Here is an 18,418-nt window from a genome sequence, read left to right on the forward strand (position 1 = left end):
ACTGAGAAACTGTGTGGCAAAAATATATATTAATTATACACATTATTGAGTTTTAAGCAAATAATCAGAGCCTTTCTTAACTATGCATTCTCTACAATCTGCATAAAAATGAGCACTCAAAATCCACTCACTTATTAGCTTAGTAGCATACTTCCAAGGTGAGTGCCGTCTACTTCTGCAAAAAAATCTATATTATTTATTATATAGGTATTTAAATACTTGTCCAAAATATATGAGAGACTCTGCAGGAAGAAAAAGAGTGGTGTTTCAGATTTTTGTGGAGGGCAGTGGAAAGTATGAGACAAGCATTATACTGGTTGCTAGTCTAATGGAAATACTTGATACCTAAATTGCTTTTTTGAATGTTCACAGCAGTGTACAGACTTTTACTAGTCTTTACAATATTCCAGTGAGATAGGAAAGTAAATACCTTCATTTTATAGATGAAGAAATTGGGAAATAGAAGTATTACATGAATTGATTATGTTTATACAGTAAATCAGGGACGGACCATGATTTGTTTGAGCTCCTGGGTCCCAAGCCTGTGCTCATTCCTGTAGATTATGTTCTCACCTTCTTACTATCTCTGATAAAGAAGAGTAATGTGGGTGGGTTTTTTGTTTTGTTTTTTTTAAAAGTTTTTGAGGTTTTTTATGTATCCAGTATTATTAAAATGTTAAACAGGCAAGCTGCTTTTTTGGCAGTGCGACAGAGAGCCGAAGTTTAAAAATTGCTTGATCATTTTCAAGCACTGAAATCAGCCTTTCATAAACGTTTTTAGGTAAATTCTATTTCTAACCAAAAAAATAAAAAAAAGGCTTTGGTTTATTTCACAGTTAAATGAACAACTAGAAAATTAATCAACATTTTTAAAACTAGGAGCTCTACTTTACAATTGTTTTGAAAGGCCTTGGATTTCCATTGCTTGCAAATGGTAAAGTCGATTCTCTGACTATATGCAGCATTGACAGATTTCAGCCACCTTTTGGGATTGGCACTGAAATGGCAGCCCCCAGTGAGTAGAAAAGCAGCCCCCATGCTAAAGAAGCATTGGGTATTTATAATAGCTGTTTGGAACATGTTTTTAAAAATACCTTCATGACTTACTAAATATTTATTTAAGTATCTGTTGTGTTATGACTAAATCATTATAGATTTCCCATTAGTTGTCACTGCTTTGGAAGTGTTTTAAGCTAAACTGGAAAGAGGCACTCTTATTCTGGAATAAGAGAATCCACATATGGAGTTATTCTGGAATAGATATTTTATATTAAATTCACACCTCCTTTATTCGAGATTTAGCTTTCATGTGTAGACATGCCCTTACTATCCATGTTGATGTCTCTCTGTAATTTTGCCTCAAGTGGTTTTTATGCAGCTGTACTGTAATTTGTATATTTGCTTTTTAAAATTACTCTGGGCTACAATCATTCCCTCTGTTCCTGCAAATGAAGGGAACCTCAGTCAGATGGATCTGTTATGAAGGACAGAAAAGGGGAGAGAAATTTCAGGATTCTTCTTGAAATTGTTCCGTTGACAGCAGGACTTGCCTATGGATCTCCATAGATACACTGAGCTCCTCAGAGCTTATGCACAGCTACTCTGCTGGCTCATCCTCCTATAACCCATGTTGCCATCAGGTAACTTTCCCCACCAGCTGCTCAGTAGCAGCCCCAAGAGGCCCAGAAAGAGTTAACATGGTTTGAAGCAACATGTACTCCTATTCATATAGTCACAGGATCAGCAGAAGCAGAGGATGTGGAAAGTGGGTGTTTCCTTTCGCTGCCCTCCCCCAAATTCTGGAGTACCAAGTCTCAGAACTGTAGAGGAGAGCTTCTACTATGCCAGTGGAAGAGATGGGGTGGTGGTGTCAATCTTACAGCACCATTGCCTCATTTCCTGCCCACTATATGTGGGCTTATTCTAAAAGCTTCACAAGCAAATCTTGATGGGGGTGCGGGGGAGCTTTATTAGGGGAGTTCTGCCCTGCTTTCTACATCACAGTTGTACTAGTAGTGGTTTTTAATAACTGGTTGATTTGATAGGAACTTTGAATTATTACATTTTTGGAGTGGAAAATGGCCATTAATATATGGCATAGTTTATTTGTATGTTCATTTAAACTGAAAATTCCCTAGCGTGCTCATTATTCAAAATATATATGGCAACTTGTGTAGCTAAACTCTCTCAGTTCATACTACCTGTTATGTGATTTGGATACACCAGATTAATTCCTGAAGTATCTGTTTCTTTGTCATTACATTAGTGATTTCCCTTGTTTTTCCTCAGATGTCAGAAAGCAGGTTATATATAGATATAGTTATAGATATATATAGTGCTTTTTTTATATCCTTAATGTTTTAAAAGACTGTTCAGTATCTGTGACTGTGTAGACAGAAACATGTATGTATAACCTTTCTTTTTTCCTTACAGGTTTTACTATTTTACATAATATAAAATTAGACATTGCACAGACATCTAGGGTAAAAGCATCATAAAAGCTTTGTTTTATGCAACACAGCTATTGCGTGTATTTCAGGGAAGAATAAAAGTGGCACTATTTTTTATGCCTTTGCTTGCTAAAGATTTGAAGCAGAAGCCCAGGAGAGAGAGAGTACAAGTGACTTGCTGCAATTCAGCAATCTTTGGGGGGGTGGGGGGTTGGATTTTTTTTTTTTTTTTTTACTGCAAACAGTAATTTTGAATTTTACCAGTCAGTTTTTTCCTTCAATACTCAATTAATGGCATTTTTTGTTGTTCTTTGTTAATTATATTGGGCTATATTATACCCCCACTCCCAGGGAGATGGAGCCCCTTGGGTGGGAACACCAAGAGCCCAGGAATCTCAGCAAGGTTTTGTGCACACACAGCTTTGGGTGATTATTCCCTCTTCAGGAAGAAGGTTTTGGGGGCTACGAGGTGGAAGTATTCCAAACATCACAGATCTAGGGTCTCTGCCCAGAGGTTCAGCCCCTCTGCATTTTTCCAGGCTCCCTTTTAGGGGATTTTCTGACTCATTTTACTCTTCTTAGCTGTTCTGCTCACTTCATCAGAGAGAATGAGTAGCAGGACCATTAGTTTTTACAGTTGAGTATGTAAGGCTGTGTCTACACTACAGACCTTACAGCAGCATACCGGTTGTAAGGTCTGCTGTGTAGCCGCTCTATGCCAACAGGAGAGAGCTCACCCACTGGCATAATTAAGCCACCCCCAACGAGCAGTGGTAGCTATGTCGATGGGAGATGCTGTCCATACCAGCACTTTTGTCAACGAAACCTTTGTCAGTCAGGGGTGTGTTTTTGTTTTTTCCTCCACGCCCTGACCGACAAAAGTTTTGCTCACAGAAGTGCTAGTGTAGACAAAGCCTAAATCTTTAAAAGTTTGCTTTAAAATGTATCTTGCTCTCACAAGTATACACAATTAAGTGTCAGTTTATTGAGTAAAAAGGATTCAAGCAAGAGAAACAGTTGGTCTATTACATTCTAAATCTAAACCTTTTCATCTTTAACATGTGAGCATTATATTTAACATTTTTTAAATGCCAGCAGGAGGGAGTTATGTATCTGTTTTTAATTTAACAGTCAGTACTTATGCATCATTCTACTTCTGATGTGCTGGAAACTCGTTTTCTTTCACTTCTTTCGTTTTCTTTACTTCTTTCAGTTCTGGTAATGAATAATCTGTTGCTCATCTACATTTTCAATGTAATAGTCACCAAGTGTGTATAGTATACATCCTGTGTTTTTTGATGGAGGGCATCTACTTTAGGCTATAAAGGGTTATCTATGTTTTTTTTACACTTTGTTTTTTACACTTTGTACACGCTTAAGTGAAGACGCTTCTACGCCAACAGGAGATCTCCTATTGGTGTATTCAATTCACCTCCATGAGAGGCAGTAGCTATGTCTATGGGAGAAGCTTTCCCGATGACATAGTGCTGACTACACCGGGGTTAGGTCGGCAAAACTATGTGCTCAGGGCTGTGGATTTTTCACACTTCTGAATGACGTAGTTATAGCGATCCAAGCATGTCATGCAGAGCTGGCCTAAGAAGAGTATAACATATCAGTACTGATCATAAATACAGGTATAAAATTATATACATAAATTGCAATATATGGCTGGTACTGAAAGATATCTTGAAGCACATTATAATTAACTGTGGGGAAAATAACATTTATTTTTTTACAGAACAATTTCAATAAATGTTACTGAAAAAGTACTAATTATGCCTGGCCCTGAATGCATAACTTCTGGGATCAAATCAATACGGGCTTTAAGAATCAATGAAAATGTTATTTGTAACCTGTTTTTGTACCTCGTTAGTAAAAGTTACATTACTTTTTGTATTTGACCACTCTCTCTTATCCAAAGTATTATCGACAAGGTATGAAAGTGCCACATTAGTCTTCACTTAATTTGACACCCAGGTTTGTTTACCCAAATAAAGAAAAGATCTACTCACTCCTGTGATGGTGCACAGCTTTTTCTTTTATTTTCAATTGAGGCCTCAGCTAAATTATGCTTCTGAACCATACCTGATCCCATTACCTTTCTTTCATGCACAACAACTTTATTAAATCACAATCTCCCAGGGGCTGTGATTAAGTCTTAGTTTTAAGTTTAAATCAGTAAATCTTCAATGAAGCAAACATTTGAGATTGATGTTAAATACAATATCAGGTAATTATACCTGAAATTCACCGTTCTTGCAGTGGTGAACATTGGTTGCAATGAGAGCCAATGAATCTTAGATCTCCCAGACTCTGAGAGCTCTTTTCTGGGATCATGGGACTTTAGAGGAATCCGGGACTGTAAGGGCATGTCTATACTGCAATAAAACACCTGTGGCTGGCCTCTGTCAGCGGGCTTAGGGGCCTCTGGCTGCAACGCTATAAAATTACAGTTCAGATGTCTGGACTTGGGCTGGAGCTTGAGCTCTGGGAGCCTCCCCCCTCACAGGGTCCCACTACCCAGGCTTGGCTGGAGTCCAGACATCAACACTGCAGTTTTATAGCCCCGCAGCCCCATGAGCTCGCTATATGGGCCAGCTGCAGGTGTCTTATTACAGTATAGACATACCCTAAGACTTTGTCTAAAGTCCAGCGTTTCTCAAATATGGCTGCATGTGGCCACTAGGGGCTTTTTGTGTGGCTACAGATTCCTGGGCAATCATGGGGATGGGTGCAAAGCAGTGGTAACAAACATACAAATATTACTTTTCACAGAAAAAGACTTGCTAGCTAGCAAGTCTTTAAAAAAAAAAAAGCATAAGCAACAACAACAACAAAAGCCAAGAACGTGCAAAGCACACTTGTTTCTGTTCTGTTTAGGTCCAGTAAAGAATAGAGACCACTGTACGTTATTTTTATTGAGTCTGCAATAAAAACCTACATAAATAAATTATGATTTGGACTTGTATATGTGCATATTTATTTGTTTTTTTTTCCCCTAAAGTTAATTAAGTATTTTAGGAAAAATGGTCAGAATGGCCACCAGCAAGAGTTGGTGGCTGCACTCTGAGGCCACCAAAATTTTTCTTTTGTGATCCCCTGGTCTAGGCTAGGATTTAAGGGAACACTGTCAGCAGGTGTTAGCCAGCACCTTCTAATGAACACATTTGAAAGTCTCTAGCATAGACAAAGCATTGCATACTCTTAATATGGGTTAAAATGGCATTAAAGCTTAGGTTCCCTACTTCAACCTGACCGGTTTAGCATGTGTTACAGGCAGCCTGACTTGTTTACACTAGGCAGCTAGAATGTGATCGCTAACACCGTCTAACAATGTACCTTTAAATCCTAGGCTAGGCAAAGCCAGTAAACCTTCCACCTTCACTAGGAGCTCAGCTTTGGGAGCAGTGAGCTTCGGAAAGGGAAAATTTTTATGCAACTAAAAATTATGATTTCCTTAAAACGTTGATAGAGGGTTACGACGACTACTACTACTCTGAAAAAAAAAGCAAAAAAAAAAAGCAATAGCGAGTGCAGCAACTTGCCAAAAACATGACACCAAAAGCAAAGGGGGAAAAATTATACCCATGATCCTTAGTTATGATGTGAGAAAACAAATATATAAAACACTCTAAAAAGGTTTCTCTCCCAGTTATTTAAATCCTGGTTTTCTCACTGATGATGCCTGAAACCAAACTTTCCCTCTTCCCTGGGATGCCTGAAACCGACCTTTCCCTCTTCCATTGACTGTGCACAGAGGTTTATTGGCTCTGCTCTGATAGTGCAGAAAAATTATTTCTAGACTTCTAGCTAGAAGTGTTTCTACTCTGTTATAGCATACACTTTTATTGTGCACTTATGCATTTTTTTTATTTAAAAGTAATCTCTCCCAAAATGAAAAATGAATATAATTTTTTGTTCTAAACATTAAACCATATCAAAATCTTTTAGCCAAAAGCTTAAATTTTTTGCTGATTTTTATCATATTTAAAGTGAGACAGAATATGTAAAATATCAATAATTGTGGTAGGGGAGTGAGCAGCTTGATTGTTGCTAAAGGCCTGATGCTGGGAGGGGCCGAGCCTCTCTTTACAGTCAGGCTCAATAGTCAATAAACAGGAGCAGGAACAGGGATGAAATCCTGACCACACTGTAGTGAATGGGCGTTTGGCTATTGACTTCAGTGCGGGCCAGGGTTTCCGACACTGAGGTTATGTGTACAACATAGAAACTATGCTTGCATAGCTGTGTTGGTTTATGCCCTAATATAGATGCAATGTACACCCACAGAAGGCCTATTCCTACCAGTGTAGGAACACCCCTGCCTCAAACAATGTTAGCTACCTTGACAGAAGGTCAACAGATCTGTCTCTACACTGTTTTGTGAGCATAGGTGTCAGACAGGGGTGTGACTTTTTTCACAACCCTGACTGATGTAGCTATGCCAATATAACTTTTAAAAGTAGACAAGCTCCAGCTGACTTTTCAAAGAGGCATGGGTTCAGATCGTTTTTCAGAATGATCGAAGTACTATTATTTTTTATTATTGCTTTAGTGTCTCCTATATGCCAGGCTCTTCCCAGACACAAGGTGCTGTTCCTGCCCCATAGAGCTCTCGGTTGGAAAAGACAAAGGAAGTGTGAAGAGTTGGGAGATGGATAAAATATACAAAGGATTATTTGTCAAGTAGATACCAAGTATGCTCACTGACCCCCTATCTAGCCATTATCTGCTGGCTAGATAAATCTGTTCTGGTTTCTTGTAGTTTAACCATCGAAGGTGGTCTGGAGGGGAGACGTAAAACTGTTCCTCTTGGCGGCTCCTCTGGGAACTTCCCGATTTTTTTTTTTTATTTTTTTCACCCATCTTTGGGAAAACTTCCTGTGCTGTGGCCATAGCCGCTGCTGGGTTTATGCTTTGGGAGGTGAAAGCAGTGTGTGGGGATATTTTTTTTTTAATTTTTATTTTGCTTGGTTTTTTTGTTTGTTTGTTTGTTTTTGCCTGTATATAAGGAAACTTTCAAAATATTGTAGTCTTCTTGTAATAAGAAATGTCAGCGTTCGATTCTAATCTTTGGCTTTCTTATACTGTGGGTATAGCTGTATTTTAATTTTACTGTGTTATAGATTTACTACACTAATTAAACCTGAACAAGCTGGGACAAGTGGAAAGACTGCTTGTCTAGGTAAGTGTTCAGCACACACCCTTTTCTGTCTTTGATTGCAAAATATAAAAAGGCATGATATTCAATTTCGCAAACCAAGTTGCCTTAATTTTACTCTGGAGTAAAATCAATAAAATCAGCATTTATATTTGGCTCTGAATTTGAACATTCTTGTTGCTCTGGAATAGTTTGCATATCCTACTTGGCTGGGAGGCAGTAGTAGCGACTGAATCTCTTTTTATTATGAAGAACCTACTAAACAAATTAAATGTATTGGATGGTCATTTTTCCTCGTATTTTCTATGCTTTTATCTTCTCTATTTTCTCCATTTTCTTCTGTTCCTTTCTCATCTGTCTTTTCCCTTGCTTCAACCTTTTTCAGTTTCCTTCCTTAGTTATTCCCTCATATCTTCCCCCTGCAAAATATCCTCTCACACATCCACTCTCAATCTTTTTTCTCCCTTTTGCTCTTCCACAATCGTCCCTAATGCCCAGCAACTGTCCAGTGCTTACAAGGTGCAGGAGAGGTGGTGCAGGGGAGGTGAACAGAAGCATGGATGGCACTTCCAAGTCTAGGTCAGTAACTGCCTGCATATAGTAGCATGACAGCTAAGCTTCCTGTAGACTTGCCACTTGCAGCAGCGCTCAGAGTCTCAGACTCTGCTCACATCTGATTGTACAGCCCTGTCTGTGCTATGGAAAATTTCTAAAAACTTTCCACGATAATTAACACTTGTTTAGCTTCACTGGTGTTAGCATATTAGGAGACTTCGTATAGATGTCAAGTATCAGGTGGTAGCTGTGTTAGTCTGTATCCACAAAAACAATGAGGACACTTCAGAAGTGGGGTTTTTACCCACGAAATCTTATGCTCAAATAAATCTGTTAGTCTTTAAGGTGCCACCGGACTCCTTGTTGTTTTTTTGGTATAGATGGGCTGCTGGCATCTTTAACATAGTATCATAACTCTTTTCAGAGCAGCTCTAATCAGCACTTGTTTGTTAATAATAATTAATAATAAAAGAATCAGCAGCAACTGGTATCCCATCCATACTAAGACTTCCAGAGATGCTAACACTAGTGGCGCTGAACAGATATCTGCAATGATGGGAAACTTTAAGAAGATTTCCTATGTCTGAGGAAACCCAATGCTGGCTCATAATGTTGCTGATTGTGAGATTTAATTGAGTGGGGATATGATCATTCGGTAAATCTGTGGATGGTCCCTGAGGTGCACAAATGCTTCCTAGTTCACTATCAGTTCCAAATAATTATTATCAGTTCCAAAAATTCAGTATCCGACAAGTCTACTGGTGTTTACAAAAATCAAGACTAAACAATGTCTTCTGTAAAACTGACAGGGACTTTGTCAGTTTTCAGGGATACTTGGTTGCCCATTTATTTATAAAACCCTGAAACTGTGTGGTGTTAATTCACATAAGTACAGGGTGGGTGTGATCATGGTGGACAAGAGTCAGTTTGTTTGATTTTCCTGCGCGGAAATGGGTAGGCAGAAGTTGGCAAATGATTTTTATGGGCATTTATATCAGGATACTATCTTGTGTGAAATCAAGCACTCAGATAATACTGTGATGGAGGCCATATAAAAACCTGGATACATTACACGTTATGGACCATACCTCCAAAACCAATAGTGGTGGCTGTTTTGGGGAGGCGGATGAGAGAGCAAGAGAGCACTCGCAGAAGCAGGCATGTCAGACATCTGATCAATGCCATTTCACCTTGAATAAAAATGTAGTGACCTGGACTATACTTCATTTTTCTGTGTGCTGCTCTGATGGTGTGGATTGCACTCTCAGCAAATTTGCGGATGATACTAAACTGGGAGGAGTGGTAGATACGCTGGAGGGCAGGGATAGGATACAGAGGGATCTAGACAAATTGGAGGATTGGGCCAAAAGAAATTTGATGAGGTTAAATAAGGATAAGTGCAGGGTCCTGCACTTAGGACGGAAGAACCCAATGCACAGCTACAGACTAGGGACCGAATGGCTCGGCAGCAGTTCTGCGGAAAAGGACCTGGGGTGACAGTGGATGAGAAGCTGGATATGAGTCAGCAGTGTGCCCTTGTCGCCAAGAAGGCCAATGGCATTTTGGGATGTATAAGTAGGGGCATAGCGAGCAGATCGAGGGACGTGATGGTTCCCCTCTATTCGACATTGGTGAGGCCTCATCTGGAGTACTGTGTCCAGTTTTGGGCCCCACACTACAAGAAGGATGTGGATAAATTGGAGAGAGTCCAGCGAAGGGCAACAAAAATGATTAGGGGTCTGGAACACATGACTTATGAGGAGAGGCTGAGGGAACTGGGATTGTTTAGTCTGCAGAAGAGAAGAATGAGGGGGGATTTGATAGCTGCTTTCAGCTACCTGAGAGGTGGTTCCAGAGAGGATGGTTCTAGACTATTCTCAGTGGTAGAAGAGGACAGGACAAGGAGAAATGGTCTCAAGTTGCAGTGGGGGAGGTTTAGGTTGGATATTAGGAAAAACTTTTTCACTAGGAGGGTGAAATGCGCTACCTAGGGATGTGGTAGAATCTCCTTTCTTAGAAGTTTTTAAGGTCAGGCTTGACAAAGCCCTGGCTGGGATGATTTAATTGGGGATTGGTCCTGCTTTGAGCAGGGGGTTGGACTAGATGACCTCCTGAGGTCCCTTCCAACCCTGATATTCTATGATTCTATGATGCATGAATTTCAGGAAACAACGTCCCTGCTCCAGTGTTTTTAATTGTAATTTCCGAGCGTCATCTGCTGCTTTGGATGGGGTTCTCCTCCCAAGCTGACACATGATGCTCCTTCTGGCTTGTTCATTCAGTTTACTGGCAGTCAGTCAGTTGCAGATGACTTCTTGATTTGTATCTGCTAAAATAAATTGATTTTGTTTAACAGTCTTGAAATACCACACACCTTTCTATATGGGTTTCTCTTTCTTGTCTCAGAACCAATAAAATGGTCAAAAATAAAAGCTCTGATAAATTCATAAAACCTTGACTTTGCATTTATGTTGTGCCTTCCAAACAAGGACCTCGAGTACTCTACAAATAGCCTCCCGTCAACCCTTTCAAGTGGATGTTATCCCTGTTTTACAGGTTAAAGAATTTGCCCAAGGTAACACCCCACTGTGTGGCGGAGCTGGAAACCGAACACAGATCTCCTGACTCCTACTCCTGACTCCTGTGTTTTGACCACAGGACCATCTCTGCCCTACATGCTGTAAGGTAAGCTATTTTTGATAGACTAATTTATAAAGAAAAGTTGTTTATAGTTACTTTTAGATGATTGGAAAACTTTCCAATTGTAGGCCGACAGCACCATCTGGAGGGTAATTGGTATGTCCCTTAGAGAGAGATTTAGAGAAATCTCACTACAGTTTGAGGAGTACGAATTGTTTTTTTAAATGACATTTTGTTGATATTACCTGAATGAGATAATTTTGAGTGGTTTCAAAGTAACTAGGTCTAGGGTCAACTTTCACTTTGATACTTTTATTTACTGGTAATGGTCTGAGTTTTGGGAATGTGATCAGTAAAAATAGAGGGGGAAAAAGACCTAATATTCTCCACTGTTCGCATCTCTACCAATCAGTTGTGCTTGACAGAATTGCACATGCCATGTGACATGGTAAAGGAGAGCTTGACCTTAAAAAGCCTAAATCACAGAAGTAGCTCCATTAGTCAGTGGGACTACTTGCATAAGAACTACTCTTGGGAGTAAGGCTTTGAAGAATCCAGTCCTTAACTGAGTATCCAGTATGATGAATCCAGTTGAGAAAATTGGAAGTAAATGCCTTATGCTTTCATTCACTTCCTTACACCTTAGTAGGGTTTTTTATGCTATTCAGGAATACAGCCAAACTAAAAGACACTGGTAAAAATGGTGTTTGTTTTTTTTAAAATGTACTCACTCTGAATAATCTCTTGAAAGCAATAATCTGAAATCTGTTTCCTTATAAAAAGGGATCTCTTTCACTGTGCACATGCACTGAACTGATGAATGACTTTGGAAAACTCACTGTACCTCTGTGTTCCTCAGATTTTTCAATCTATAACATGGGGAGAATGATACTTTTCCTTCATAAGTGTTTTGAGATCCGCAAATGAAAAGTGCGATACAAGAGTTAAGTGTTGTTGTACTATTTATTATGGAAGTGATTGTGAAATGTATTAATGTACATCAGAATCTAAGCAAGACATAAACGGAGTATTCCAGTCCCATGCTTAAACCACTAACTTCAACTCTCTCTCTTGTAGAAAACCATCTCTTGGTGCATTTATTTCAGTTTCACATTGCATACTGAAATATACAGTCTTTTATATTGACTCCACTGCAAGCCCTAGCATAGGCGGTGTGTTGGGGTGGGATCATAGCATGCAGTGTGGTAGATTCTAGGCAGCACTGGGGCCCTTAAGACAACCAGGGAGGCTTCTGAAACTTAGGCCCCAAGGGCTGTCTTAAATTACTCTCTAGGACCTCTGTCCCCCAAAACAATTCAGGATCAGGAGGGCAGAAGGCCACCTTAACTATTTCCTTCCCCTGGGCTGCATGTTCTGGCACAGCACAGAATCTCACCCTTAAGATCCATTGTGCTAGGAGCTGTACATTCATATAACAAACAATCCTGTCTCAAATAGCTCATAATCTCAGTGATTGTAAGGCATCTTTTTTTTTTTATCCATGTTTTATTTTAGCATCATGTCCTGTATTTCTCGATGAGGACAAAACTTTAAGATTTCTTCTCAACACACAGTTTTTCTTACACTAATCTCTTTAATGTAACTCAAAATTAAAAATATAAAACAAAGGACTACAAATTCCAGAGTATCAATTTTGTTGATGGTCTGATACATCTGACTTATTTGCTGTCCACTAGGTGTCACTCTTGTTCTAATATTAGAAGGGCAATGAAAACGCTTGCGTTCACAAGAAAGTGAAAGAAGTAGAGGCCTATGAAAGAGATAAATTAAGTAAGTCTTAGGATTTTCTGTCTGTATTCATAATTAGAAATGAGGCTAGCTATGTGACAGCTGAGCAAGCCTGAATCGGATGTTCAACTTTGAAATAACAGAAGTTTCTTTGAGAGGATGCAAGAGGTCTGTTAGCTGGGGAGTCATCATTATCAAAGGTTTCAGAGTAGCAGCTGTGTTAGTCTGTATTCGCAAAAAGGAAAGGAGTACTTGTGGCACCTTAGAGACTAACCAATTTATTTGAGCATAAGTTTTTGTGAGCTACAGTTCACTTCATTGGATGCATAAGGATCACTCTCCTTACAATGTGTATGATAAACACCCATTTTTTCATGGTCTGTGTGTATATAAATCTCCTCACTGTATTTTCTACTTTATGCATCCGATGAAGTGAGCTGTAGCTCACGAAAGCTTTTGCTCAAATAAATTGGTTAGTCTCTAAGGTGCCACAAGTACTCCTTATCATTATCAAACGTGCATAGCCTACGAAGGACTGTTACACTAATGACAGTGACTACAGTGGATGGTGTCACACCAGGTGTGTGGTGAAGTTGCCAGATAGGAGTCAATCCTGTGAATTCATGAATCTCTGGGGTGGCCCTGTGGGTGGCACCAGGAAGTGTCAGAGCATGCACCACTTCATGTGTTGATGGAGAGTGTGAAAGCATAGTATGCTGGGGTATTTTTGTCCATCCTGGAAACATGGCTGAAGAGCAAGCAATGCTGCTTTTGGATATAATGAGGGCTTGAAGGAAGGCTGGATATTTGCAAAACTGACATTTCACACAAAGTCAAACTACTTTATGCTCAGGATTTAGTGCTGACAGCACATATGGAATACCTCTAGCTGCTCCAAGTGTGCTTGTAGGAACTGTGACACTGGAAGACCAGATTTCAGCTTATGCCAGGGCTCACTGAACATTGACAAATATATAGCTGGAAACCAGTCTGGCTCAGCTGTGTGTGAGTACTGTTAAAATAGATTTTAGAATTATAAGTATGTGTTTAGTCTTTATGAAATGCTTGTAGGATGCTGTATGTAGTTATCTTACTTATATTTGTATCCCAGGTTATAAGGTAACATTTAAGTGTTTGCAACTGTAAAAATGTTTGCTCAGACTGTAAACCCCCACAGTCAAGGGAGAAACATTAGTGAGATGCTAGTTTACCACATGAGGTGTCCTCTTCTCCCACAACAAAATAAGGTCAAACAGACAAGCCATTGTGGAACATCAGTGGACAAAAGACTTTATTGATTGCTTCCCCCACATCCATGAAAAGGATATGTGTGCACAAGCCCTCATCCCATCCTTGCTTGAAAGCTGGGTGAAGGGAATAAAGATCCCTGTCTAGGAGGAAATGTGATCACTATACTGCTTGTAATTCGGAGACAGCAAATTTTTTAAGCATAAGCAAGGGATCCCCAAGCTTTTTGGCTTGGTTAGCCCCAGGGGACATACAGAGCTTGCATATTATACCAGCTAGTATAACTTTTTGGAACCTAAGACTGTACCTTATGTATATACGTTTACCTGCTTTATCCATTTAAATAATTCTCTTACTACTTTTTCTTAATAAATCATTAGTATTATAGGATTGGCTACAAGAGTTATCTTTGGTTTGAGATCTGAGGTACAATTGACCTGGAATAACCTGAATATTTCTGGACTAGGAGTAACCTGAACATTGTTGTGATTTTTGGTGTAAGGGGCCATCTATCACAACAGCAGGCTTGCCTGGGTGGCAAGATAGACCAGAGTGCCCAGGAGGATTGTCTATGACTCCATGTCAAGGGTGTTATAGTGCTTTAGGAGTTCACACTTATTACTGGGTTGATGAAATCTAATTATAGAACTTAAAACCAGTTTGGGGTTTGCATCTTGTTCCTTGACAGTCTGCCTTGAGATTGGCATCATGCTTGTGAGCTACTCGAGATAGCTTGACAAGGTCCAGGGTTCTGACCCATATTGCAATACTGGTAATACACAGGTTTGATAGATCCTGGGCTTTGTTTCAGTGCAAAGACATTTTTGCACCCATTTCTCTCATGTGCATGTATGGCATCTGCAGAGCAACAGTGTGTAGATGCAGTTGTTGGTCCATAAGCCATTTCAAGGCCTCCTCTGTTACACTGTGGATATCATCCAATTCACCTTTCAATTCATATTTGGGTCACTGCATTATGATGTATTTGATGGTTTGGATGTTCTCATCACAGTTGCACGAAGGGGATTTTCCATTTTTGTTTCAAGTAGCCTCATCTTCCATGGTTTGTTCAGATGCGGTTCAGTGTGGTCCAAAGTCTGTGTGGCAGGTCAAAACTAGGATGGTGGCTTGCTGGGTAAGTAATAATGTACTTGTTTGAAATGGTTGATGAGGTCTGGACACTTTGCCATCCCTGGCCAGATCTAGAGACATGAGGTGGTCATGTGTGGTCCATAGTGATTTTCATGATTTCAGGTGTTTTTGGGGTATGTTATCCATAACCAGTTGAATTGGAAGTTCTGGGTAGTCTTTGGCACGTTTAAGTTCTCGTGCTGTGGCTATATCTCGGCTGATAGCTGGATGTTCAATGTTTGCTAACACAGAATGTCACAGTACAGGTGTTGATTTTAAAGTTCCCATAATGATTTGCATGATCTGATTCAGCTGCCCATCCACAAGTTGGGTATGGCAACTTCTTGTCTACACTTGTGCACGGTACTCTGCAACTCTGCTAAGACCAATGTTCAAAGCACTGCGGCAGTTGATTCCCAGCTTATTCCCACTAACTTCTGAATAATATTGATGCAAGTCTTACCTTTAGAGGCTACTTTCTCGACGTGGTCATGAAAGGTCAGTGAGCAGTCCAGAATGACACAGAGATATGTTAGTTTTGGTTCATAACCTTTCCACCACAAAACTCAACAGTTAGTATTTTGTGTGATTGTATTGTCAAAGGGGAAAATAGAAACTACTGATTTGCTTGGATTTGATCTCATCTTCCATTTTTGGAAGTACTCCTCCATGATCTTAAGGTCAGATGTTAAGGTCACTTCAAGCTCTTTAAAGCTATGGGCCTAAGTTGCAAGTGCCAAATCATCAGCATATGCAAATTTCTGAGCTATCATTTCAGGCATATCGGTCATACATACATTGAAGAGTGTCGGATCATGAACAGAGCCTTTTGGTAGCCCAACATTCAAAGTGCATGGTTTGCTGATTTGACCTATATGCGCATCCTTCCATAGCTAAGCATGGTGTTCAGCAGCCTGTGAATTTGCACATGGGATCACTTTGGACAGTTTTGGTAGCACACCATCCTTTCAAACTGTGTCATATGTCTCTGACAGATCGATTCAAGTGGTACCGGTCTTGAATTTTCATTGGAATCCAGCCTCCATGTCTGCAGTGAGGTCCAGATTTAAATGCGTATGCTAATTGTGGTATCTTCAATAAATGCAGCATATTGCCTATTCCCCTTTAAAAAAAATAAAAATCCCATGTGCTGCTTATAAGTATAACACAGGACCTGGTTGCAACAATTTCGGTGCAGTCAAAAACCAGCTTGCTCCTTGGGTAGGCTGGCATCCACAGTGGTCCCAATTCTTTTCAGAATTATACACTCCATCAGCTTGTAGGTGGTGGTTGTCAAGAGGGAGATTGGCCTATTAACTAGAAGAATGACAGGTTTCAGAGTAGCAGCCGTGTTAGTCTGTATCCGCAAAAAGAAAAGGAGGATTTGTGGCACCTTAGAGACTAACAAATTTGTTCGAGCATAAGCTTTCGTGAGCTACAGCTCACTTCATCGGATGCATTTGATGAAGTGAGCTGTAGCTCACGAAAGCTTATGCTCAAATAAATTTGTTAGTCTCTAAGGTGCCACAAGTCCTCCTTTTCTTTTAACTAGAAGAGTGATCTGCAGGTTTTCCAGGCTTTAGGATTGCAATGACCTTGGCTTCTCTCCACACAGGGAATTTCATTGGTCTCCAGGATGTTGGTGAAAAGCTACATCATCCATTTCCATGTGTGTGGATGTAGGTTATATAGGAACTCAGGATAGATACCATCTTTTCCCACTGCTATTCCCAATTCTATAGCTGCAATGGCTGTGTCAATTTTCTTACTTGTGGATGATCCAGACCATTGGGACGACAGAGCACATGTGGACATCACCTGCTGAAATTGATGCTGGACTTGTTTACTATGTTTGTCCACTGCACCCATAAGTGAGACGTGCAGGAGGCAGTGAGACTTATTCGTCAAAGAACGTCCTGTTGGTTGTGACGGTTTGAACTCTGCTTGCAGCCTAGGTGGATGAACTAGTTGATGGTCTCCACAGAACTCGACCACACTTGAGTTGGGGGATGGTGGGTCTGAGGGCCCAGCTCCGAGATTCTGGGAAGCAGCTGTTAAACTGAAGGAGTTGCTTTTAAATTGGCTAAGTCTACAAGAAAGAAGCAGATAGTCAGATGAAGGGGGAAATACTGAATTTGGGGTTGTCATCAGAGAATTTTCCAATTTTAAGACTATGCATAGGGCATTGGACTGTCTTTAATAAGGCTGAGATGGATAATTTTGACATTTGTGACTAAACTGGGTATGATAAACTTTGTGACCAGTAAAGTGACCTGACCAGATACAGTAACTCTTCACTTAATGTTGTAGTTATGTTACTGAAATATGCTACTTTAAGCGAAACGATGTTAAGTGAATCCAGTTTCCCCATAAGAATTAATGTAAATAAGGGAGGCTAGTTTTCCAGGGAAATTTTTTTTTCCGCCAGACAAAAGACTATGTGTGTGTGTGTGTGTGTTCCCTCCCCACTCTGAACTCTGGGGTACAGCTGTGGGGACCCGCATGAAAGACCCCTTAAGCTTATTTCTATCAGCTGAGGTTAAAAACTTCCCCAAGGCACAAATCCTTTCCTTGTCCTTGGACGGTATTGCTGCCACCACCACTAAGTGATTTAGACAAAGATTCAGGAAAAGGACCACTTGGAGTTCCTATTTCCCCAAAATATCCCTGCAAGCCCCTTCACCCCCTTTCCTGGGAAGGCTTGAGAATAATATACGTATCAACCAACTGCCTTTAATAAAAGTACAGACCAGACCCTTTATTTTTAGGACACTAAAATCAATCAGGTTCTTAAAAGAAGAACTTTATTATAAAGAAAAAAGTAAAAGAATCACATCTGCAAAATCAGGATGGAAGGTAACTTTACAGGGTAAATAAAAAAGATTTAAAGCACAGAGGATTCCCCTCTAGTTTAGCTTCAAAGTTACAAAAAGCAGGAATAAAACTCCCTCTTATCATAGGGAAAATTCACAAGCTAAAACAAAAGATAATCTAACGCATTCCCTTGCCTTTACTTATAATTTTTGTAATATTAGATGCTCATTTCAGGTAGGTTTTTAGGAGATTTTTTTCCCTGCCTGGTCCCTCTCTTGTCCAGAGAGAGAGCAAAACAAAGAGAGCACAAACAAAACCTCCCCCCGCCCACCAGTTTTGAAAGTATCGTCTTTTCTTATTGGTTCTCTTGGTCAGGTGCCAACCAGGTTATTTGAACTTCTTAACCCCTTACAGGTAAAGTGTAAGTTTTAAACAAACAATTTAATACTGTACACAGCAGTGATGATTGTGAAGCTTGGTTGAGGTGGTGAAGTCCGAGGGTGGGATATTTCCTGGGGAATGCCTTCCTTCTAAATGATGAACTAGCACTCGGCTGAACCCTCAAGGGTTAACACATTGTTGTTACTGTGGCCTCACACTCTACAAAGCAGCACGAATGGAGGTAGGGTGACCAGATGCCCCGATTTTATAGGGCTGCTCTTTCTGC

General features: G+C 40.0%; 1 protein-coding gene across 12 annotated transcripts in view; it reads left to right on the top strand.

Annotated features, from left to right (window-relative positions):
- Window positions 1-18,418, top strand: part of GNG12 (G protein subunit gamma 12) — a 62,939-nt gene that overhangs the window by 16,086 nt on the left and 28,435 nt on the right. For 5 of the 12 annotated variants that reach the window (XM_073357382.1, XM_073357381.1, XM_073357384.1 and 2 more), the window contains 2 exons: window positions 7,580-7,638; window positions 10,726-10,854. The exons of 1 other annotated variant lie outside the window; for it this stretch is intronic. The gene's annotated coding sequence lies outside the window, so the exon portion shown is untranslated. Of the gene's footprint in view, window positions 1-7,579; window positions 7,639-8,173; window positions 8,194-10,725; window positions 10,855-11,668; window positions 11,753-18,418 lie in introns of those variants that run through there. 6 more of the 12 variants (XM_073357388.1, XM_073357387.1, XM_073357389.1 and 3 more) reach the window with 3 other exon arrangements.

Source organism: Lepidochelys kempii, chromosome 8, assembly GCF_965140265.1.
Source record: "Lepidochelys kempii isolate rLepKem1 chromosome 8, rLepKem1.hap2, whole genome shotgun sequence".
In the NCBI taxonomy this organism is placed as follows: Eukaryota; Metazoa; Chordata; order Testudines; family Cheloniidae; genus Lepidochelys; species Lepidochelys kempii.